Source organism: Topomyia yanbarensis, chromosome 1, assembly GCF_030247195.1.
Source record: "Topomyia yanbarensis strain Yona2022 chromosome 1, ASM3024719v1, whole genome shotgun sequence".
NCBI classification, from domain to species: domain Eukaryota; kingdom Metazoa; phylum Arthropoda; class Insecta; order Diptera; family Culicidae; genus Topomyia; species Topomyia yanbarensis.
In genome coordinates this window covers 468,068-494,295 of record NC_080670.1, presented here as the reverse complement: position 1 = coordinate 494,295, position 26,228 = coordinate 468,068, and the positions used below count along the sequence as shown (strand labels likewise).

General features: G+C 37.7%; 1 long non-coding RNA gene across 1 annotated transcript in view; it reads left to right on the top strand.

Moving 5' to 3' along the window:
* The window catches only part of LOC131676512 (uncharacterized), a 116,567-nt gene that overhangs the window by 83,754 nt on the left and 6,585 nt on the right, over nucleotides 1–26,228 (top strand). The window lies entirely within an intron of this gene.

Sequence of the window (26,228 nt, the reverse complement as noted above, 5' to 3'; positions counted from 1 at the left end):
GACAAAAGCCCACGCTCAAATCATAGCGATTCGAAACCATTTTTATTATGTCGACCGAAAGCATTTCTTATCTTTTACGGTTGTCCAGATGTGTCTCACCTTCCTTTACTAGATTGCAAGTTCTCATCATTGCCACAGGCAAGGGCTGCTGAGAATAACGAGAAAATGGAGAGAGTTTTTTGCTGTACCTAACCCTCTGATGCGCTGACCAAGATATGCGCCAGACTGTGGAGGAGAGGCGAAGTATGTGGGTGGCTCCGGTGGGGCGAATAGAAGCAGAAGAGATTTCTTTTTATTACCTCGTCTACTTTTATCGTTCTCTTTTCCCTTTTGACTCCCTTCTCATGTGTGCAATAATATTAGATTTTATATATGGGAAAATCAAAGAAAACGCTACCGTTCTGTTTTTATAGTGCGTCTCTCTATACAGTTTTCTTCTGTGAGCATTACTTTTCCGATGCGATCACAGATATGTATGTAATTTGAATACATAGAAAATGGAATTTTCATTTCCATAAAGATTCACCAGCAGCATCAGAAAAACACTTGAATTTTGGGTGGGTCCCAGACAGACTCCACATCTCAATCCAAGAAGTCACTTTCATCAGGGTGAATCTTTAATGTAATTATAGAGAAAGTTGAATATTTGGATCAAATGTCGATCTTAGCGAGCTTAGTCAGTGTTGGACAAGAAATGTATATAATGATACAGCATTGTTTGGTAGGGGATTTGCTATTATCAACAGATTTCTTACAACACACCATTACCTGGTGGAGCGCAGAATCGATTTCACCAACAACAACAGCCAGCTAGTTAGAAACTAAATGACTAAATTATCAATTTTAACCAATCAACATGCTCTACATTCAAGTACGATATACGAAACAGCGTACCATTACGGAACCCTGGATTAGCTGTAGGGTGGTTCGACACACAATTTGATCCCAACTTCAACCGAAACTATTACGCATTTACGAACCACCACACCATACTTTATGTTAATAAGGTGAATCAATAGTCTTTTCGTTGCGCTCTGCAAAATTTTCCAATTTCGCCACCCACTCCCAACGATTACATTAGAGAGTGTTCTATCGGATCCTATCATTTGAACGAAACCGCCCTCTTTTGCAGCGAATCTAAGCTGAAACCCAGTGTTTCTTCCAAGTAATCTCTTTTCACACTCGATTGCGCTGCTGCTGGTAATAAAATCCAACAAGAGAGACATCGAGATATGAAAAAGTATTGCGAAACATGCGAAAACGTGGTTCTTATGCAAATTACACACACCTGCTAGGGAGGAAAAGCAGCGTAAAGGATATTTTCCCGAATGTGTCTAGTGGTACACTCATTTCAAAACTAAAAGCAATCTTACCAACGAAATCCCCAAGAGTGTAACATCAACGGAAAAAAAGTTTAAAAATGCTCCTTCAATTGCTTGAGGAAAATTGGATTTGTACCATGCCGCTCCAGACAGACAAAGGTATCCTCAGTTCGTTTCGCGAGAGTTAATTTAAAGTTTGATTTTTATTGCACCGAGCAATCAAATGTCCTCCTCTTAAGTTTCCCATCCACGAAATCACTCCAGGCGCATGGTTGGTAGCGGAGGAAGGGGTGGGTCTCAAGATGGAGAAATACTCTTAAACTGATAACAAATAACCCAACTTCGGGTGGAGCACTCATTCTGGATTTGACCAGACCAACCTATAAATTATCAAGAAGTCGTAAAAATTCATTCTTATTAAAGTCCCCCTGAAATCAGGCGGGAATGGATTTTTATAACCATACCCTCTCGGATCGTACATGGGAAGAAACGAAACAAATTCGCAAACAAGTAGGAAGGAAACGAAAGAGCAGCAATGCTATAACCTTTTCTGTTGAATTAACACAAAATTTATGAAGGTGTTTCTTTTTTTCTGCTTCCCCATTGTATACCTAAATTATTGCGAGAATGAACGTGCAGGAAAAAGCACTCAAAGGAAAATGCGCATTCTTTCATGTACTATAATTCGAATGTAAAGAACATAAATTGTACATTTAAAATATCGCCAGGATAAAATAGTGGTGTACAGTTTTTGGGTCTCATTAGTCATAATTATTAAAGATGCAATAGAAAAATTTTGAGATGCAACTTTCGAAACGCTCTTCGAATATTCCTGTGTACGAGAATATCAGTTCACAGTAAACACTACTCGTGATGGAATGAAGCGCAATGAATCAGAAGTCTGGTGTGGCGTGTAAAGTTTCCCTGTCTGGCGAGACGAGGCGAGACGAACAGATGATTGACATGTACATGTAAACATCAGTCGCTCTGTCGGCTTTTTCGCGTAATTGCCGCTATGGGAGTTCACTAACCAGCAGGAAAGTGGGAAAACAAATTGTTGAAGAGAAATGCTTTGTTTTGGTTGATGTTAAAGTTGAGAATTTCTTTCCAGCTTAAATTTTAAATTTCTACCATTTAAATGAAACGAATTGAGTCTTATACTTACTTGTTGGAAACGATTTTTCGGTAATATGGCACTTTGATTAACTCGTTCGTCACTGTTTTTGAATAGTTGAAAAAAGTTTTCAGGACAAAACGAAAGTGAAGAAATAAAAAATCAACTTCAAAATACAATAACCAAGCGAAAAAGAACAAAGGAGTGTGAATAAAGATATAAATATTCAAATAAAACTCCATTGTAAAAGAAACAAACAACTCAAAATTGATCACAAATTTATTTTTTTGCATTATCATTACGTTGTTTGTCTTTAATAATCAGTACTATCACACTCAGTAGAACCACCTTCAAAACTGTGTCTGGTACCAGTTCTTTTTTCCTCGAAAACCAATATTATCAGATATTACTTTTAAGCGGATCCAGTTGTTCGCCTCGCTTTGATGAAAGAGTAAACTACTTCCGAAATCTCCAGCAATTTCGCGAGCCCAAGATGTTTCTCAGGTTTATGCTAATCAAATTTGATGTGAACCACCTTCTTCTTGATCTTACAATGATTTCTGTTGCCTCTCCAAAGACCAGCAAAAACTGGAAAAACGATGCTCTTCTTACAACGTGTGGCAACGCTTTGATGGAAAATCAGCGAACGCTATGACGCTTCCATTCGAAAATGCAAAATCTTCTATTTTCCTCCGAACTAACACAAGCTAAGATGAAAAGCGCCCCCACGTTCCAGCAACGCACACTGTAGCATCCTGAAACGGCCAACACCAACGCAGCAGGCGGTGATTCACTGAGTTTGTCTTTTATTTTTCCAGACTCGCGGGGGCAACAAGCTTCGAAGTGGGCGAACGTATTACTGAAGAAGGCTGACAATTTATGCGAGCAAAAGTGGAAACCGGGAATGTTTCGGAAGTAGTAGTGATGGTTAAGATTGGTGTGTGTGTGCGTGACAGACAATACGCAATGATGTTGGTGGGAATGGAGCGGTATGTTTGTGTAGTAGTGCCCCCCTAAGAACTTCAGTATTGGTGTTTGAGCCGATGGGGGAACCTGATGGCGTTATATTTGCTTGCAAATAATCTAAGCAATATGAGCGGTGTGGAGGCTTCCTCGTCCATTTTTTGTTATTGTTTCATTTTTTTCCTGCGTCTCACACTTGTTTCAATACTGTTTAAAAAATTGGTCCAGTCCACAGAACCTGAGATGAAATCAAATTATACTATTCTTTTCACCACGTTCGTCCTTCGTCATCAGCCGGAATTGTCGGAACAGCGTTTTCATCCGTTCCGTTGCATGTGTCTCCTGCTTATCCTGTTGTTAATCGATAGGGTGGCAGTTATTTCAAAATTATAATTTTTATTTCGAAACGGCAATGTACACTTGCTATGGAATCACTTGAATCTTTTGATAATCGAAATAAGAACTCGTTTCCCTAGAATTTACGGCAAATGGAACAACCCTAGCGACATCAGCTACAATCGAGGAAAAGCTGCTAAAATGTCCATCTGGGACAATCGTCAGAACGGATATTTGGCAAGTGTGGCAGTTAGATGAGAATAGTTTCAAGGGAAATAATCTTTTGTGATGCACTCTTTCCTTTTTATGTTTGTTAGCCGCCAACGGAAATTGACCAGAACTTGTAGAAATGTAACATTAGTTTTTTTCTTCATGCAATGTTGAACAAATATTGTTATCGAATCTTTTGAAAGCCACATATATTTTACTACTATTGCCTGTTGGTTCGAGGATGGTGGGAAGTATCGCGTAAAGTATTTTGTGAGTCTTGAGTAAGAATTCGAATAGGATTTGACACTTCGGATTGTTTTTTTTATTAAAACTAAACTGCTTGGAGGTTTTTGTCGAAAATAAAACAGTTTATTTGTTGCTTTCAAAGTGACACAAATATACAGGTAGGTAAAATAGGAATTCGAACATGTGTTTATGCACCAAACAAAAATCAATATCAAATGTTGTATTTTTCATCCTTCTGGAAACCGGAGAAATCTCAACAAACGAGAACGCCTAAAGATTGTGTCGATATTATTAAAAATTTAAAATACGGGTAATTTGATTTTACCCCACCAGCTTCCGTATGCTTTTGAGAAAGTCCCTCAGGGCATACCCAAGCTTTAACTAAACGGGACAGTTTTGTTTATTCATATTTTCTAATTAATTTTTTCGTTTGTTCGTTGCCTCGGTTTAGTTAGTCAGGACTTGATGTACCCATCACCTTGCAACAGCTTTCCACGGAGGACCTTAGAGTTTAAAAGCAATCGCTTCCCTTTCCAGTTTGGTTTGAACTGGTGCTTTCCGCAGACAGGATACATTCAAGCCAAGAAGAGATAAAATTAAATGAGAATATTTTCCTGCCAGCTCGAAGCATACACCGCTGTTGGCATTGGGCACTGAAAGTTGTGGGTGGTTGATGCTACTAGCCAAACACTGCAGCTATTTTACAGGGCTGTGAGTAGCCTTCAACCAAGCTGTGAAAGGAAAAAGTAGAACATCTTGAATGAATGAAGCTGGCGCTCGAAAGTGGGTTGGGTGGAATGACTGATAAAGATGGTGAAGGTGTTTCCCATTATTGCTATCTTTCGCAGCGATTTGCCGACTGCAAGGTTTTCGAGGTAGTATTGTGTTCACGTAATATTTTTCAATCAAAAATTCTTCATTCTTGCATCTTTTGGGATATATTACAATAACCATCGATAGCGAGTAAAATTTCTACTTTTATTTAAGTCATATAAGGCTTATTTCAAGTAACCTTAATGCACTTAATAAAATCAAAAGTTTCCGGATAGGAACAGTGCTGAAATTCTAACAAGGCCTCATTCATCTTCTTTTGCTCACTGTGTACACCACTGGTAGAATAATAGTGAGTCTTCAAAATGCGTTCGCGAGAAAGCGAGAAAAAGTAACATTATCTGCATCTATTGTAAAATTGGTCCACCCTCCACCGTAGCTTTAACTAGGTAACATTTTGCACAATGAAGATCACTGTTGTAGATTTTTTACTATTTTTTCATTCCAGCACAAATTTTCATCCTGGAGTACACGAGCTCGATTTTAACATTTACGACTATGGTGGGAAAGTTTCCTGATGCTTCGGCGGCGTTTGCTTATATTGCACTTGCCACAACGAAGCGAGAATGAATTCTCCTCATAGCCAAGCAAAAGGGATGATCCCTTCAGGGCATACAAATGAGATTGCTCCTGTCGGTGTACGAGAACTTTCCACAACTCTGCATATTTCAAAAAATCAATAACGGGCAAGCATGGAAAGGGGAATGTATCGCCTCATAATAAACTTTCCCGGCACATTATTGGAAAATTTTGAGTCGTACTTCCCCCCGTTTTCCAGATGGTATAGTTTTGGATCAGCCGTTTTTTTGCAAAATGAAAAACCCTTTCAATGACAGTCTTTGCGATTGTCCAAATGAAACCTTAAAGAGCAATGATAATTCGTATCATACACTGTAACCATTATGATCGGCCTCCCGTATTTCTTCTGCGTTAGAATTTCATTCAACCTAATATAATACAACTAATTAGTATTCCAATTACTGCAATGAATTACCCGGAATATCATTTCTAAAATAGTTCAAATTCGTAAACGAACCCAATTAACCGATGAAAACGAAACATTGCATTGAAATGAGCCTGTTGGAACAGGTAAACACCCAACGAGGTCAACTAGTTTCCCGTAACAGTCGAAAGTCAATCACACCAATTGGCAGCGTTGTAAACGGGCTACAACGTGCCGTTAAAAGCCGACCTACAGTTCATTCCGTCTAACTCGCTTAGCGTACACGTGCCTTTACAGAGTTCGTGTTTACTTCCTAAAGCATACTGCCGCCACATGCTGGGCAGCCACGTGGTGGCTGACGTCAGAAACGCTGTTTAAAGTGAAAATACAACGACGATGACGTCGCGCTTCGTCAACCTCCGGCGGTGTTCGAGTCGTCCGTCAATCAATCTAGTAAGCAACAGATATCTCTCTTCTGTTTCATTCGCTCTAACAGGAGTGAGTGAAAAAGAAATTTTATTTTGGAAACCGTTTTTTCCGGAAAAGCTTGCAAATTTTCCATGATAGCAAAGGCTCAAACCATCTCAATCAGAGTAAAAGTAAATCACAAAATCACCGCTGGAACGCCACTATGCAAAAGCGCGCTTTCGTTACCTATGATGAATGGAAAACTCGCTTGTACTAAAATCCACCCAACATAGAGAATCCTTCAACATCGAAGCTCTCTGCTTTTTTTTTCTCTCTCTTTCACGTTACCGTAGCAATACCGTGCAGAACAGCCTTTCAAAATAAGGGCGGGTTTTACGACCACTTCTATTTAGCTTTCTCCTGTTGAGCATAATGTAAAACTTTAGTACAACAAGCAATCGCCCTTTCTTTTTTCCTCGGTTTCTGCTGCGCAAGTCGTCAACCATGTTTGTGCAACGTATCTTCCACATGGAACGAAGCGAGAAGGTGCAACCTGGCAACTGCGCGTGGAAATGAGTGAAAGTGGGACAAACGCAATCACGCAGCATCGCAATCATGGTCGCCGATATTGCATCCCTTTCCAGGTGCAATAGATTGAATTAAACCATCTCACAGTTGCTTAGTGACAAGGGCAGGTGAAGCAGACTGTCTCGTTTGCCGGCATGGCAAGTATGGCTTGCTTTGCTCCGGGAAATATTTGAATATGAATGATGATGGATGTATTTATGATGTTTTAACGTATGTAAACGAGGTAAACAAATAATTATACATAAATTCAATGTACATTTGCCACATTCGAGTGTGCGGAGAGTAATTTTCTGAATGGCCTTTTTGGCGCGCTGTTTGCTGAGGTTTTGTGCGTGATGGTACATAATTTCACACTTTTTTAGCCAATATGTTATTTGGGTATTCTTCCCAAGAGACTCGTAACCGTTCGCCAATGTTCGTACCAGTTGTTAGTTTACTGTTGTAATAACCGAAAAGTGATTATGTTATCGTTTGATAGCTTCTACTGATGATGTTTGGAGACGATAACGTATTAAATTTCAATTTCTATATTTATATTTATTTCTTCCATCACAGACATTAAAAACATTTATTTTCAGGTCCAGATAAGAACAAAATAAATAAAAAAGACCAAAAATCCACTAATCCTTCAGAAATTGAAAATAGACCAGTAAACATAACAACAATGTAATTTTTTTAAAGTTGACCTCACTACGCCATCGACATTCGCACCAGTGAAACGCAGAAAAGCAAACAATTTTCTTGTTCAAATTTCCACCGATAAAAAGGTGATTTTCCTTATCAGGAGACCGGAAAATTTCCGTTCGCAAATATAGCCAAGGAAAATGACAAAACGCGATTCGCATATGAGCGCTTTCTACCACTCAACAGCTTGAAAACACACGATCCTACTAAGATGACCTTTCAAAAGAAATGCCTTCACCGGCACTCGAGTTCAAGATAAGAATTCAATTAAATTTCCTGCCCGAAATTTAAAGTGGATTCAAATGGGACCGCTCCGCTGTTCTCGATGATAGCAATTCTTTTACAGATTTCGCTACCTGCCGTCTTCATAAACACCCTGAATGTGATCGAATTTTGGGATTCGAGATAATGTTCAACGTCCTGTTCTTTTCCCTTCCCAGTTTATTGATATTTTGCTCAAGCAGAAAATCTTAACTGTTTTCGCCGAAAATTATTTCCCCCAGCTTCCCGGGGGGTTTGGAAGGAAACGCTTGCCGATTTGAAGCGGATGGTGTCACGAACAGAAAAAAATAAATAAACAAATATATGTTTATCTGATAAGCAAATTTACGGATTGCAATTTCTATAAAATGTTTTATTTTATGATGTTTTATTCTTATATCCCCACGATTTCGGAGAGGATATTATATTTCCGTTGATTCTTAGCGATATAATTAACTGTTGCTTAGATCCTATCTGATTTTTTCCTAACTCTGGTATGATTCAACTAGAAATTGGAAAACCCAATAATTTTACGAGAGAAATAAGCCCCGAACAATCTTGCGACGGCTAGTTCGTATGGAGTACCATTTCCAACGATGAATATTGGAAGCCGACGGAATGTAGAACCATATTTAGTTTTCTGTAAGTTAGCCGTAGGTTAATGTTTTGCATAGCTAAAGGTATCTGATAAGAGACCAAAATGTTGTAATAATTTGTGTCATATTCAACTTTACATATTTGAATATTGGAATTAGCATTTGAACATTCTTTTTTGTATGAGACACTTCAGAACACAATTGCAATATGAAAATTAAATTTTTTTGATTTTTTGTCTTTAAAAGTATTTAAAGGCGAAACACAAAAAAGTCTAATTCTCGAAGCGACATTTAAATCGATTATTTCGATCCACTGCTTAAGGTTGCATGCTATTTTGCTGTTCTTCCTACACACACCCCGAAAAGGAACTCGATAAGAGGAATGTCACCATTCGTACTCCATTTGCTTCTTACTGTATGACATTTCATACATACACGGATAAATTGCGACTGTAAAAATACCATATTTATAGTTGATTCGATGTTGTTTGCTCTGTAGCAAAGAATGGCGCACAGTGCCAACCAGAGAGCTCAACTGATATCCTACTCCTACGGTCACATATTGGGCGTAAAAACGTCCGCGAAATACTTTCTTTATTGCCAATTAAGTATAGTTTTTAGAACACATTTCAGATCCATTTGCAGAAGTTTTATTTTTAACTTGCAAAATGTAAAGGTAAAAATAAAAAAAATACTGTTGGACAAACAAAAACACAATAACCGATAATAATTCCAATAAAAAAATTTCTTCAGATCTCTCATCTTCGAAACGGTATCTCCTATCTGGTGAGTTTTACCTTTGTCTCGTTCGAGCACACGCCCCGGAAAGACATTCGTGTCTGAGGGTTTGCTGATGTGATCACATTTCAGCTGGTTGTTTTCATTTGACGATGGCAATAATGACAATTTTTTTGTTTCTTGTATGCCCTCTCGCTCACATCGGGGCCATCACGCAAATGGACTAACATCAATAAACTAGTAATCTAATTGCTAGTTATGGACATCAATAGCGGCCTTTGATTAAAGCCGTTTATCTTATTTCAGTGATACCCACTCCCAGTGCGGTAGGTTTGACTGTCTCAAAAAAGCTACCACACCGTGAGTTTGGGCATCGAAAAATTTGCCTCTTTTTCGACTATATTTTACCGAAAGTCTTTTATACACACCAGCCTCTGAGAGCCATCTTGAGCAACATGGCTGTCGCTCCGGAGCGGCGGGGGATGAAAAGGAAAACTGTTGGCATGCAGTAAGGATATAAATTATCATTGTTTAATACCTTAATCTAACTTTTATGTTTATATCCTTCCCACTTGCTCGTTCCAAGTCTGGAAATGAAGCAAGCTTTGTAACATTGAGTCCTACGGTATCGTTCGGGTGGTTCTTGTGAAGTGTTTATTTATCTTCAATACGAATGCGCCCAGAAATCCTTACAGACTCATACTCGTTTGAGCATTAGCAGAAATAGTGTTGTGGCACTACCCTAAATCGTGTGATTCGCGCCGACTGCAAATCCTTGCAAACAGGCACTGTTCCTAGTACAGTAAAATGCGTGTTTAGGAACGCCTCCATTAGGCTTTTCACTATGAATCGTGGGCAGACTGCAGCAGGTTCAATAGATAATATATTCGACATCGTAACGATGCGCCACACCACAAATGAAAGACGTTTTCACCCAGCAGGTGTATTTATCTATCAATAATTTCTTATTGATAGAGACACCGCTGAGCAGATGTGTTAAAATTGACTAGTGTAAGAAAATAACATTAGGTCTAGATCCCGGTTTCGCTGTACACTGACACACGGGCTCCGGAAAACGGATATTTCAACTCATTCATTTTCCTGAAACGTTTTTGTTTAGTGTTATTTTGAGGAAAATTTGAAACCAAGATAGTCTATTGGTTCAAATAGCAATTTTCAAAGATTTTATATTTTCACCATACTGATGGAGACGCATAGTGATTCGTGCGCATAGTACTTTGTAAATATGTTTAAAAAAATATTTATAACAATTTAACTTATTTATACCCTAGTAACACAGAATATATTGATTTTTTTCAGGAGAACATTAAAAAGCAACGTTTAGTACAAAAACTCCCAAGCGTCCTCTCGAGTTCTAAGTTCTAATATTCGTCTTCCAGATCATCGTAAAACGTAAAATGAGAAAGCCGCTAACTACTACACTAAAATAGTTAATCTTATGGCGTTTTCGTTTTTGACTTTGCACGGACTTTGCAGACTTTGCAAGTTTGAATGAATGTAGTCGGGGCTACATTCATTCAAACTTGGGGGTAATCAGTCTATTTTTTTTTGCACTACACCAGTGTAGCACCAAGAGAAAACGAAAACGTGATTAGTTCTCTGTCTTGGCTAAATATAAAACAACACCATCAATTGAACAGTCTAAAACGTGTAACAAATTATTTTCATTCATTCATCGCATTACCCATGAATTTTTCAACATCGCTGATCTTAACCAAAAACTGGCGTCATTCGCTAAACAAGCTCAAACAGCACATTGTAGCAGTTTTACATTTTACTACTCTTAACCAACCTGCCGATCGCGCCGCAAACGGTCGATTTTTCACTTCATAAACGAGAATAAGAAAAAAAAACACCAGCACGGCCATAATCCTTCCGATCCAAACAAGTTCACTTTGCATGCCCATAATTTTCAAATCATAATGACCGCTTATACTCACTGCACGCACCAGCAAGAGGCTTTCAAGCCCCTGGCACTGTACGCTACAGACATCTTCTCCAGTAACCCCTGTAAGACAACTTGTGATACTTAGCGGTCTCCTCAGTGCTTCAACTTTTATCGGCACAAAATAAGTTAAGCATGATTATTACTTCAAGGCTTTTTCGTCTTATCAAAACTACAATTTGCATCGCCGCTCTCGGTCTGGCATTCAACAGTCAGAACTTTAATTGGTAGTATTATACGCTGTTCGGAGGCACATTTTGATGGAACTCGCACTCAAAAATAGTACTCGACGATTCGAGGTCTTATCTAATCGCACTTCCCCGAGAAATGTATTCGTCACAAGTGCGGTATAATATGAATTAAAAAAAAACTTTGAAGCAGATGGCCCAGCCGCTGAAATTCTTCTTCATTAGAAAACTGCTCTAATCGAAATGAATTTCCGTAAAATCACAAACTTGCCCGGGCTGAATTTAACGCAATACTGAAACATTTCTGCACAGGGAAATAAGCAGGTCTACCGATAGCTCTCAGGGTCACGCAGCTCGTTAACTGCATCACCTCTTTTTTCCTACTCATTAAAAAGGCAAGGATTACCCAATTGCACCTTTTCGTCCCACCGACCGGCAGGACGATAGCAATGCATCAATCCGTGTCGTCTCGGTTTTGAGCAAAGGCAGCGAAAATAATGAATCTGTCGAGGTCATTCGACGTAATTGTTTGTTATGGCATGGCATGCTAAGAATGAGTAACGACGAAGCAAGTCGTTTGCGTTGGAGGAAGCTAGAAAAATACATACGAAATGAAACCTGCTTTGCCCTTAGCTTTTGCCTCCGCTAAAAGTGTTTCGCCTAACCCTCGACGGAAGCTGGCATCGAAGAAGCAAAGGAAAGGCGAAGTCGACAGTATAACAACAAAATTGCATATTTTACGATGCAATAAATTGTATTTCTTTATGTATTTATGTTTGGTTACGAATATTTGTTCTTCGAAAAAATAGAAGGAAAGGCTTTCGTTTTGAAAGCAAAATTTTTGGAGCTAAAATGCAAAGGAGGGTGAACAGAGTTCAAAGGGTTTTATCCTGCAGTGGTTTGGCGTGTTAGACTAGTGTGTTACTATTGTTGTCAACCCTTTTCGAAGCGGGATAGACAGGAAAGCCATATATCAATCAACGCAGTCCTGTGGGCTTGAGCCTTGTTTTACAGCAGGAGATGACCAGCGCTCAATTTCGTGCGGAAAGAATTACCAGACAGTGTCCTGATGGCAGTGATGTCCTTGACGATGAAAAGTATTCAACTATCTGACTTGGGAATGTCTTTGTGACGCAATGTCAGACAATTCCAGAAGGGTTGCAGGGCTAGTGCAGAAGGATTGTTTTATTGTGTTCATTTATCGTTTGAATGTCCTTGACTTGCAATGACGGTAGATATATCTATGGAGTACAGGTAACTTATTTCAAAATCTGTGTCCATCTTTATACTGCCGCACAAAAATCTCGGAAATTTCCTTCAAAATCCATTATCAAAGAGTTTAGAAAGTCGTGTTTATACTACAGTTAGCTGTTGCTGTTTTGAATAATTTAAGCCGTAGAGAAAGGTAGAAATAATATTGAAATCAAACAAAAAGAAAAGTTTTGTAACCAGCTGATTAGAACGCCTTGTTTCAACTGGTTTTTGTTCATCAAGAACTGCATAAATGTTAGTACGTTATAAATGAGAATATTTTTGGCAGGGGTTCACTAGGAGGTTAATAACAGTCTAATATCTTTCTCCGGACAAAACCAGCCTAGAGGCCGTGTGGCATGCGGCAGGTTGAAGTTTCTCAACCAAGAATTGATCCACAAGGTTCCTGCTCCCATGTCGTAAGAAGCGACTTAAAACAGGAGTCCTCAAGTCAAGGTTTTTCTCCGTGCCGAGGACTGCGTGGTTGGTGGAACTAAAATATGCCAGTTGCGCACGGAGTGTCGTGGGTCGTACCCTTACTGTGTTAAGCGAATCTCTGACACAGTCGACGTTTGTTTCTTCGCAAATCGTGGAATTCAAAAGGTGGTCATGTCCCTAATGCTCATTTCGGGGTTCGCAATAGGCGATTATAAGTCAACGTGTTTGGTATTTTCTAGCTGCTGTACAACAAGTGCGGATGATGAAATTTGTAGTGCTGTGATCGAGTATGGTTTTTCACAAATTAATCTCCGGCATAAACGTACAGCCACTATGAATCTATCCCTCCTCGTGCAGGAAGAAAAAGCTTCTATAGCTTTGGTTCAAGAACCGTATTTCCATAAAGGAAACCTTCTATGTTGGAATGCTACTAATTCCCGTCTTCCTAGCTTTCAACAAAAATGTTATGACAAATCCACGTGAAATGCCTCGTACATGTATACTAGCGAATAGTGCTATTGACGCATGTCTTATATTCGACCTCACAACTCACGATATTTGTGCTGTCACAGTCAACTTGATTGTTGATAACATAGACAAAAAAATACGTATATTGTTCGGCCTATTTGCCGCACAATGAACCATCACCTTCTGATAATTTCAAAAGTGTTGTACCATACTGTAGCAGAAATGGGTTTACCCTCATTATCGATGGTGATGCAAATGCCCACCACATAATTTGGGACTTTGATGGAATACTTAAGCGTTACAAATCTGCGCTTACAATATAGGAAATCGCGCAACATTTGTACTAGCTAACAGAGAAGAGGTGTTAGATATAAATCTCTGCTCTGACAGTATTACGCAAGTGTTGGTAATCTGGCTCGTACAAAACCAGCTCGAACAGTCGTTAGTTGATCATTAATACATTGTCTTTAATCATTTGACCGTCTCGATAGATATCGTCACATATCGTAATCCCAAAACTACGAATTGGGATCTTTACGAAGAGGGCTTGGTGACTAGGTTTCAGAGGTATCTTTTGAGGATTCAATTTCCACGTAATTTGGATTCGGTCGTGGATAAAACAAACTAACTCACCAGGGGCGGATCCAGAAAAAAAAATTCTGAAGGGGTCCGAAATTTCCATTAGTAGCAGCATACTAAGAGGCTTGCCCGCTTCGAGTTATGCGTGCTTCTAGAGGAACACCTTGGTAGAATACCGAAATTGTTCGACCCACAAAGTTATATAGAAAAGTTTGGAATCGCAGACGCAGGGATGGGCCGCTTTTAAACTGGCTTGCAAAGCATACAGAAATGCCCTCCAATCCTCTGAGCGAAGTGGTTGGAAAAGCATCTGAACAAATGGCTCAAGTCTCAACGAGACTAGCAGATTAAATAAATTACTTTCGAAAACGAAAGGCTTTCATGTCAGTTCGATTAGAACTGCTAATGGTGAATACTCTTCTGACTACTAGATGTAGTACTCAACTGTCTTTTTGACACATACTTTCCAGGCTGTACGGAGCCATCACTGAAGACCTGTCCCTGAGTTCCTTTAAGTTTGTTCTAGTTCTTGAGCATTTGCTAGTAGAATTGTGACAACCGAATCGATTAATGGGCGAGTTTGGTCCCTATAAATCTCCGGAAAAATGGAATCATTCCCGTTCTACTACAAATAGAAAATGGACACTTCAAGCATATGCTGAAAAAGGTTGTGATTTGTTGTCTTGCAACAGGATACATTCCATTAGCGTGGCTGGAAATAACTGTAAAATTCATTCGACAAGCTCGCCGTAGCACTTATGAGGAGGCAAAGAGCTTTAGACCGATCAGTCTTACCTCTTTCCTTCTCAAATGAGTAGAACGTTTAATCGACTACTACGTTCGGGATGTTAGCTTGGGCGAGCACCCGCTACATGCAATGCAACATACATATCAGCGGGGAAGTCTACCACCGTTATACGCAATGTTGTTTACCCTCATTGAAACAACTTTTTCACAAAAGAGATCAAATTTAGGAGCCATCACCAATTGGATACACGCAATGCTTAGCAACCGACATCTGTGCCCATTGTCCTCAAGGTGGTGTGCTGTCACCACTTCTATGGAAGTCACCTTGTCACCGATGGCTTGTTTAGCAAACTTTATGAGCTTGGGTTTACGACATATGCTTTTGTCGGTATATGCATTAACACATTTTTTAATTTGATGCAACAAGCCTTATGTGTAGTTGAGCAATGGTATCTTCATTTTGGACTATCAGTTAATCCAAATAGAACATCAATGCAATATTAATACAATATCAAGTCTTCAAAAGGGCTAAAGAGATTTCTGTAAACAAACTTGTTTCGCTCATTATTCCGCTGCGGAGTGGAATTTCATTAATCCACATCTGTACCCAGCGTAGAAGCCATTTCAGATGATTTTTGTATTGAAATTATAACAAATTAAGAGCAATCAGCAAAACAAAAGTTTGTTTACAAAAGTTATTAGCCCTTGCTTTCAAACAAAAACTTTTCTGCCGGATGTGAGTACGAAAATGCCAGAGAATTTGCTTATTTTTCCAAGCACAATGGCAGTATTCTAGTCAGAGCACTCACTGGATATTCCATATTCAATTACCACATGGCTACTATGCAGCATGCAGAGTATTGTTCGTATAATCTTTGCGAATTGGGAGTGAAGAATACTTCCGTATCGTCTATGTTTAACAACAGTGGTCGCACCGGCGTACTTTGTAAACATTTGCTGGAGTCGTTCTAAAATCATAAAAAATATTATGTAAACAAAAAATAAATACATGTGTTCAATGGAAAGTTAACGGGTACCTACTAATGTACATATAATAGGTAATTTAATAATATTTATAATATTTATTTTAACAACAGTTTTAATGAGAAAAATATAAATGTGTGTACTTTGTATTTCCAGCGTAAAATTTGTACGGTCTATCCCTCGACAACATATCTTTCCACAAGATAGTCAAAATTCTAAGAATGGTGGTATATACAATGACATCCAAATAATACATTAATTCAGTATACTAAACAATAAAATCACCGGTTATTGATACGCAAAGCAATTCAAGTCAGAGAATCTTATTATCACGTACTATAATTTCAATCAAGTCGCCCGAAAATGTGATGGCTACTGTATAGATTCGGGCGTAACATCCACCAACATTAACTGCAGTAAAAACACACTCCATGAAGTTCGACAGCTATTCAAATTAGAAAATGTTTTGAATTTTAATCAGTTTATGCCACCCCGCGGGTTTTAATTCATTGCAAATATACATTATTCATTCAACGCAAAGGCGCAAAACTACATTGAAATGTATAAGCTCAAGAGCTGGCTAGTCCATTCAAATAATGCGTCCGAGTATGGAAATTGGTTTAAGATACTTCGACCTCCAAGAGCAGGGAGCCGAAGCTGATGTTTCCTCTGTAAATTAGAATAAGCCCAAAAATAGCTGATAGCCAAATACAAAAGTAAAAATTAAAATATTTCGTTTTTCTTGTCTTCGTTGTTTCTGAATAATGTATGAATCAGATCAGTGGAAACCAAATAACTGCTACAGCGCCTTACCACTGGCTAGTTTCCTTCACTTTCGCGCGGCTGGCGGTTAATTTTTCCTGAGCAATATACGATGTCATAATTATCATTTGAATTTCGAATCGGTCCCTCGTATATGTGCTTGTTGTAAGTAGGTGGTTTTCAGATTTTTTCCTCGGCCTAGGTTTTCTTACCTTCCATCTTTAGCTCAGCTGGATTAAATCCACACGCTGGAGTAGCAACGGGGTGAGTTGATTATTTATGAAGACTGTTCTTGTTGCCATTACTGGAGCCTAACACGCTCCTGTTTTTGCTCGACGGCTGAAAGTTCTCAAACCTTACCGCTCTCCGCAACACCGACTACCGACTCTATAATTATGTTGTTAAGCTATGGCCGTTAATTGCTTAAAATAAACGTTTTAACAACGCGATATTGCAGAGTATAAAATATTCACCGAAGTCAAGCCGTGAACTGGGCAGAAGAGTTAGAATTTCTTAAGCAGCAGTTCCAGCTCGGTAACTGAGAGTCATATTTTTCTCCAAAATAATGGAAAACAAGGAACAAAAACAAACAATCCATGGGAACGTGAAAGCAAACTCTTGTTCGTTGGGATTAAGATTAGTTGCAAAGAAGTGTGGAATAGTGAGGTAAATTTGCGACAATAGGCTACTTTTATATAAAAAATTTCAAACACTTGAACTAGTCGGTGTGCTTTTGTTGTTCGAATATGAAGCTAGAGAGAGGGTAACGGTGGAATAGCAGGTACTTTGAAACGCTCGCTAAAAATCATAATGCATGAACAGAATCATCTCATTCCCTCATATATCATAATTTCTATTACTTTACACGTGATATTATATTTTGGAAGACTTCTGATAACGCTATCTTTTAATGGATATTTATTTGTTTTGTAATAGCCAGAGTAAATTGGCGATGAAAAACATAATTCCTAATAAATTTTATGCTCGACATTTGCCGCGAAGAATGATATTTGCTAACTTGTCATGGTTCTGTATAATTTCACTATTTTCATAAATCAACCGATTGAGTTAATCGATGACGTATGAGGGATAGTGATTTTGATTTGTTTTTGTGATCTATCTTAAAATGTAAATGGGTTCCAATTTTCCACAGTAAATACTACTCATCTAATGCAAAATTTGTCAATTTGGGCAAGTGTTGTAGAAATTATCTCTTCTTTCAGGGGTGCAGCTTATATATGATATAGTGATTTCTTTCGAAAACAAACGATTTTCGCCTCAATACAACTTTAATTAGAATCGTTAGGATCTTTGTTCCTAATGTTTAAAGCTTACAATTTACAAGTACTATATTCCACTTAGAAGTTTCAAGTTTCGACCCATGGGGCATAGTGGATTTTTTATAGCACCTACTGTTTATTACAATAGTTTTACGCCGCAAATCAAAGAGAAAAATGATCATCGACCTACAAATAATTTGGAAATAATGTACTGCAATATAGATTATGCTTAAATAAAAGTCGCAAGGACCGGACAAGCTTTGTGAAATCCGTAAAAACCAGACATAAACTTCAAGCATAAAAATCGAACTGGACTTTACTTTGTAAGAGTCGGATAAAAAAATCTTCAGTATAAAAATCGGGAAAAAAAACAGATCCGATTCTTATAAAATAGTTTTTGTTAGCCGACTTTTAATCTTGAACATCAAGATATACTGATGCTCCTACGAACAATTTATTTATTTTTAATCGATATTTATACTGGAGGTTCATCCTTGCTGAATTTTACGGGTGAGCACTTTTTAAGCGATTCTTATGCTGAAGAATTTGTGTCCGATTTTTATGCTCGAAGTTTATTTCAGATTTTTATATTTTAATATGTTTGAAAAGGCTTTTGCAAAGCATATACTATCCTTACGACTTTTATTTTTGGCCGCTCAAATAAAACATCATTTTCCTATACTTATATATAAATAAAAATCGCTTTTCCTTCTTCGTTGGAATCGTATAATGAAATTGTATATTTTTGGGATCCTTTTAAAAACAAAACTTGTTTTAATTCCGCTCGTGATGTGATTGTGTCTTTTTCATTTATCCAAACTACGATTCCAAGGATGCTAATGTTTAGTATCATTTTGGAAGTGTCTTTGATATTGCAATTACACTTGGTATCAATAATCAAAAAGAATATGTAGAAATCCAATTTTACACTGCAGAGTTAATTAAACTTACAGGGTAGTACGTTAGTGCTTCCTTTAAATTAGCAATTCTCTTAACTTTCAATAAAGGGGCCTGATGTGGATGATATAACTAGACTGGACTCTGCACTACCACTAGGCTCATCACTTCTCACCTTAGCAGGTGGTAGTAACGTTGTCTTGGTCAGGCGGGAAGAGTCTTACAGAGAATTATCGGAAATGGAAGCTATTGGGTTCAATTCCCGATTCTATCAAGTATCTTCCCGGAATGGAAATTTTCTTGATGGACCCTGGTTGTTGGCGAAATATTCGAAATGTATCTGGTTACGTTCTTTTGAAGGAAAGGCTATGTCTGCAAATTGAACCAGTCCGTTTCTTTTTGTTAACTGGTTTTGTTATGGATCAAAATATTAATTATCTTTTAGATAAATCGTTCAGCTCACACCTTTGTAGGGGTATGAGGAGGGACCATCATCATCATCATCATATGCTTAGTTGTATTTGAGTCATATATTATTATTTTTTATATCGTTGTAGTAATTATTAACAAAGTAAACTTGTTAAAAGATTTATATTGTTCACTGAAATAGAGTTCGAAAAGGTAATCTTTACAATGCAAATATAGCTGTTTAAAATACACCAATTTCTGTCTATAATAAACAATGGTAATGTAATTAATGCTTCCCAGTTATTTATTTGGATGCTCGTACTCCTACTGATACTGGTTTGTGATCACAATTCTATTGGTTTAATTTTCTTTCCATTATAAGTGTATTTCCAATGCCTTGCTTCGTTCTGAGTTGCCCTTTTCGGGCATCACTCGTTAATGTTTATTCCGGTATTATATTGAATCGACACAGGCTGTAGCGGATCGTTACATATTTATGACATAGACACGAAACGATCCGTACATAGCGTCCTATTTCCACAGGCGTCCAGCGGTAGCATCGGAGGCAATTTTTGAATAACTCATAAATATGTAATAGTGAACGTCTCATCAACGTGTTTCTGTCATATTGGCCTGTGTTAACTGTGCCAACTGTCTGTGGGTGAGTTATTTATTTCTCCATCATGGTGATTCGGAAATGTTCTATATTTATTGTATTTTCGATTGAAATTCCATTATTTAGTGTAATTCCTTTCCTATTGTGGTGAGATGAACATGGAATGTAGTTTTGTTTTGCCTACAAGACTGGGGAACAGCACTATGATATGGCAGTCCCGAGGGACTTTCTAATTATGATACCCCTTAACAACCCAACAGTACAGCGCAAAGTGTTCCTAATGACGCAAACACATTTCTTTCATTACAAATACGATTAAAAATAATCTAACATACAAGGGAAAATCGATAGCAGATAGAAAGCAGAAGGTCCTTTCTTTCCTTAGGTTGGCACGTTGAAGTAAAAGTTTTCCTACGGAGAAAGTTTGATAATCACCCCATTCTTCGCTATTAAAGCAAAGTGTTGCTTCGGAAAAAGGAAAAGTCGTGACCGGGAAGGCCGACCGTGTCATATTTTCAAAATGGCTGTGGAGCGGTTCTGTGCCCTTAGAGCTCGCTAATACTTGCTGAGAAAGCTCTGGTAACATTGGGGAACGTAAGGCTCATTGTTGCGATGTTTCGCTAGGCTACTGCAGGAGGGTATAAATTTTCAATATTTATGATGTTAATACAGTATACAATTTTGTTATGCCTGTTCAGTCCCAAACCTGCTTCCACGAATGGTTCACTTTGTGGGAGGGACGAGGGTTTTGTTCTGTGCTTTAATTCTGGCCTCTTCATCGTTTTGCAGGATAGGAACCACAATAGCAAGAGGGTATGAATTTAATTCGAAATTGGCGTTGCTGAGGCGTACCAGGTAATCAAGTAGCAGTAACATACTTAACGTAATGACTCATTAGATACTATCATGTCTCTTCGTTAGGGATTGTACCAAGCTGAAATTCAGTGTTCAAAGTAACCGAAAATAGTAATAGGTAGTTAGTTTCGGTCAGTAATTTCGTCACAAGCAGAAACAAGCGAAATTCACAGATTACGCGATTCAACTTCAAGCCGTCACACTGTCCTAGTTCAGAATTTAAAGCCACAGCAAACGATATATTTTTAGAAATCTTCTCGACTGCTTTGGGGCTCGGACACCTTATTTGAACGAAAGAATTAAATTATCGTAAAGTTCAATATTTATGTGCTTAGAAATTGGGTAGCAACTTGATGGTATTACTGAAAAGAAAACATTTTCGGCTCTATTGAAACAGAAGTGCTGCTTCCTCTGTCGGAGGATTATAATATTGTACGAATATTTCATTACCCTCTAGTGTACAAAGAGAAAGGACAGCACAACTTTAAGCCGTCCTTCATCTCAATCTTATGCCATGGGTTTGTATGGAAATTGTGCTGTGGAATTTGCTTGCTGGACTGTACATATTATCATCTTGGATATGGTGATTGAAATAAAAAACAACGTGAACACTTTGAGATAGCGAAAATTCTAGCACAAAAGTCCGACATGCCTCAATGTGCCTTACTTTACTGCTCCTACAAGGCGTCCGTTTCCTTCCAAATGAAGTATTTTGCAAAGCGATAAAAAGTATTCGTTGAATAGAAACCATGAATTTAGTATTTTTCAGATATGAAAGAAAACCTTTCCTGCCATCCGCACGCTCGATCGATTCTATGCTAACAAAAGAGCACAAAATGACGCCGTTGATGACGACGAGATGGCAATTTAGCAGGATAACCAATGGAAACTAGCTCATGTGGGAGCTCATCTAGACCGCACGGAGGCGGTAGCCATTTCCTTTTCTTCGCACTGTCTAGCAGATATGACGACTAAGCGATGGCTGTAAAGTGTTTGTCATGCTATAAATGGGAAAAGTTTTGAGCACTTTCCACTGAAAGAGTTACCATTCGAAGTTGGGGTTATTCAGAGATGATGATAAGGCAAAATCGTTCATCAGAACCAGTTTAGTTTCTGTACTTCACGCTGGCCTTCGTTTGCACGTGTTGCACTCGAAGTAGTTCTGCTGTAATGCTGGAATAACGAAATCTCTAATTTAAAGTTATTTAATCGACCGAGTTTGTACATTTCCGTGTTGGGTCATATTTGTTTGAGAATTGGTGCTCTTCAAGAATTTAAGCTAGCAAGGAAACCAGTGTATGACCCAATTTATACCACGTATGAAAAATTGTTTATTTAAAATTTGAACAGGCATACACCAGAATAGTGAAAAAAAATCCAGTTGTTTAATAGAATGCATTTATTCATTGGAATGGTATTTAGCCTGGCAAGGGTTTCCAGAAACGGTTCCATTTTTAATCTATTTTGAAGTTTTTATACTCAAATACGATTCTCCTTGACACAACGTAAAATTTTTGAGATTAAACAAATAATTTTCTTTTAAAATTTGTGGTATTGAAAAACATTGCTTCTCATGCATTTTCAACTACGCCCAGTTCTTCTAAATTTACTAACGACGGATTTAAAATCGATGTAAGCAAGGTAGATCATTCGACTATCAGTACTAGAGTAGTTCTGCAGTAGGCGAAGAAATAAATCCTCCGCCACGCCTTCAACATTCGCTTATCGTTATTGATATTAAAATGTTGAATATATTTAAAAGACTCATATTTTTAAAAGGTTCCGTTAAGCTGTCTCTCGTGTCAAATAAATGAATTGACAAAAATCTTTTTAAAATATTTGCACTGAATTGAGTGATTACAACATCAATCGTTTATCGAAATCAAAATTGTTGGTATTGTTCTTTTCACACTCAAATCAACTCGATAAATCCTGAACTAAATTCAGTTTTTCCACTAATTGACACTTGTTACTCATACTTCTCAAAGCAAACAAACATCGCTTTTTTATAAATCTAATCGGCGAGGTTGTCCTCATATTTTGTTGATTTCAAAAGATCTTTTATTTGACCAACAACAAGGTCCTAGAATGCGTCAAATTTGTTTGTGGAAGGAAATAGAGACAGCCTATAAAACCTGGTATTACCACCAAGCGTCGAAGAAACAATCACCCATAAATTGTAAAAAAAATGATAAAAGGCCAAATTTCTTTGAAAATAAAATTTAATCATCGGTTATAGTACTACTCGCATTGAGCGAGCTAAATGTATGCACTAAAAATGACATTTATTTTTTAAATGCACCGAAAACAAAAATAACGTTTATCATTTAGTTAAAAATTGATTTCTGTCGATTCTGGCAGTTTGCCAGAGATTTCAGCAATATCTTTAAAAAAATGGGATATTATTTAATTCCACTTTCGTTTTTGCATAAAGTATTGTACTATAATTGTCTTACAGTTATTCTATCAGTTTTTCTTTTTTTCTCTCCACGAATTATTATTTGGATGCAGCAAGGAAATGTGTCAATGGTTCCAATCCTTGGATATTTCGGTATCGAAATCGGTAGTGTGAAATCTCAAATTCAGTTGCCTGTTTCTGCGAGAACTTCCCGAAACTAGAATTCAGTTTCAACGCTTTCCTTATTAATTCACTTCCAAGCTGACTGTAGGTTCACGCAGAAACGAATACCTTCAGTTCAGAGGAAATATAAATTTGTTATATTATATGGATAAATTTAAAGCAGAAAGCGATCGCAAATTACGCAATTCACGACTGATGCATTCTTGCTCGATCATCCCTTTCAAAGTCAGTATAGGAACAAAATTCAGTATGCAACCAGAGCTTATAAAAATTACAGCCCCACGTGAGAAACAAAATTCAACTCCTGCCCACCGCGATGAATGAAATGTTTGGTTCGTTTCCTTTGTCATGAACGTTCGCATATGTTCAGTTCCTGAAGCAAACTAATTTTGTTTCTACTCTGACAATATAAATTCGTAAATAGAACGAAAATGATCGTGCAATGCACAAGTTCATTCATTGAATTGTAGGTTTCGTTCATTGCATGAACTGAAGAAATGGCCGCTTGATGAACGAAAGTTTTCGTAAATTTTATATATTTAGTGTGCATTGCATGAATGCCATCGTTGATAATTAAATCATTTTTCGTGAATGACACCAAATGTTTCGTTATTTAAAAAATGGTTTGTGTAATAACGAACGATTTCGTCGATCGCAAAAAGAAAAGTTTTCCTATTTATTTACATATTATTTTTTTTTCGATCTTTTATGATCGATGTTTGACAATGCCGATTTTATTTCAAACTGCTCACCACCTATTTCGCTAGAATTTTTTGATAACATACATGAACGTAAGATTCACGAATATGTTTAGGGGCCCTCACAGGCACAACAAAAGTGTCATGACTAAGTAATGACCAGACTGGAATTGTATTGTCATTACTCTCCTTACGATCATTAAAAGTGACAGTGCTTCTTAGTAATGACATCACTTATGCCTTGTGTAAGGGTACCGTTTCGTAGTGATGGGGATTTTGAAAAAAAATCAATTTCGCCTTATCGATATTTTAATCTGTGGATGAGAAAATCGATTTTTCGAGGTAGAAAGGTAAACAAATAAAATGAATTCTGTGATTGCTATATTTGTCAGCAGAAGAGAATAGGAGTGTGCATTTAGTGCAACCGAAATTCATACTATGCTGATTTCTAAGTGACTTATGCCCAGCAGCCTCTATATGCTAATGGATCAGGTTATAGGTAATGACACCCATTTCTTTGTCCTTTCTTCGCCGGAATATTACGGCAAAAATGTTCGAGACTTTATCACTAGCTGAAATATTGGCATTGCTCCGGAAGAATATGGAACGAGCTTGGCCTCTTTGTGGACTATCCCGGATGATAGAAAAACTCAAACTTATTCACACAAAACCAACGAACAATTTGTGATGGCACAACTGAACCCGATCGAGTCCGCACTGCGTCGAATTCTGGATCAACTGGAAGCAAAAGAGGTTCAGGAAATCTTCCTGAAACCGGCGGCCATAGAGGAAGTTACTGACTATTTGACCGTCGTAATAATTTACAATTATCTGACGTATACCAACAACGACACCATATTCTACCTCCATTGAAGCTCTTTTGACGTTGATGGTTTCACAAATGGTGTTCGTAACTATTTGATAAACTTTCGTATATTTCATCTAACAATTCATTTGTCAAATGAAACCAATTCGTACTAAGTCAACCAAAGTCGTTTCGTGGTTTTCACGAAACATTCGTAATAAAAATAGAATTGTTTTAATAGAACTAAGAATGATTCGAATATGTATGCACAATTCGTATATTTTACGAAAATTGTCTGTACGAAACTAATTATTAGCGCGATTTACGAATATACTCTTTCAGCGTATGGTATAGCTCTGAGAGGGAAAAAATGCACCGGATATAGATTATTACGCAGTTCATTTATGTTCGAAAATGTAAAAGGTGCCAAATTTTGCCTTCAAACTGTCTATATTAAACAAATGAATACTTTGGTTGGTGAATCAATTTGTATTTCTTCACCATCCATAAAGCATGAATTTTCAGTCAGTTGGGAAATGAATGAATGTGGGAGGCGCTGAAACTGAATGTTGGTTTCGGTAAATTCAACTAGAAATAGACAACTAAATTTGAAATATCACTCCACTGTATGCAACTGAAGCAGAATTTGAGTCGAAAACAAAATTAATACGGTGCACCGAACGAATGAATGACAAACAACCAAAACATACTCTTACGAGAATGAATTGAAATTTGTTTTTTCCTTACTCAGGCAGCATGAAAGCATCCAATGTCAGTCCACAACACTACATCGCCATCCTCCGGGGTATTATTGACTTGGGTATCCGTATTTTCATGGCATTTTTTTGTTGGATACGGACCACTGCGACCAATATTGGTCAGTTGGGAAGTGAATGAATGTGGGAGGCGCTGAAACTGAATGTTGGTTTCGGTAAATTCAACTAGAAATAGACAACTGAATTTGAAATGTCGCACCACTGTATGCAACTAAAGCAGAATTTGAATCGAAAAAAAATAATTAATGCGCTGCACCGAACGAATGAATGACAAACAACCAAAACATACTCTTACGAGAATGAATTGAAATTTGTTTTTTCCTTACTCAGGCAGCATGAAAGCATCCAATGTCAGTCCAAAACACTACATCGCCATCCTCCGGGGTATTATCGACTTCGGTATCCGTATTTTCATGGCATTTTTTTGTTGGAGACGGACCACTGCGACCAATATTTAGATCTATTGTGGTAAATTTCATGGCATTATCCCTTTCTAGTTTTTACAGACTCTATACCCAAAGAACGCTAAGAGTTTGTCACCTTTCCCTCAGTTTTTTCAGTTTCTCTCGTCCCTTAACATTGATAGGCAGCTGGAACTAGCTTATTTTGTCGATATTCTCTGATCCAATAAATAAAAGATATCTTATTATTGCCCACTATTCCTGTAAAATATTTTCGAGCAAATACTT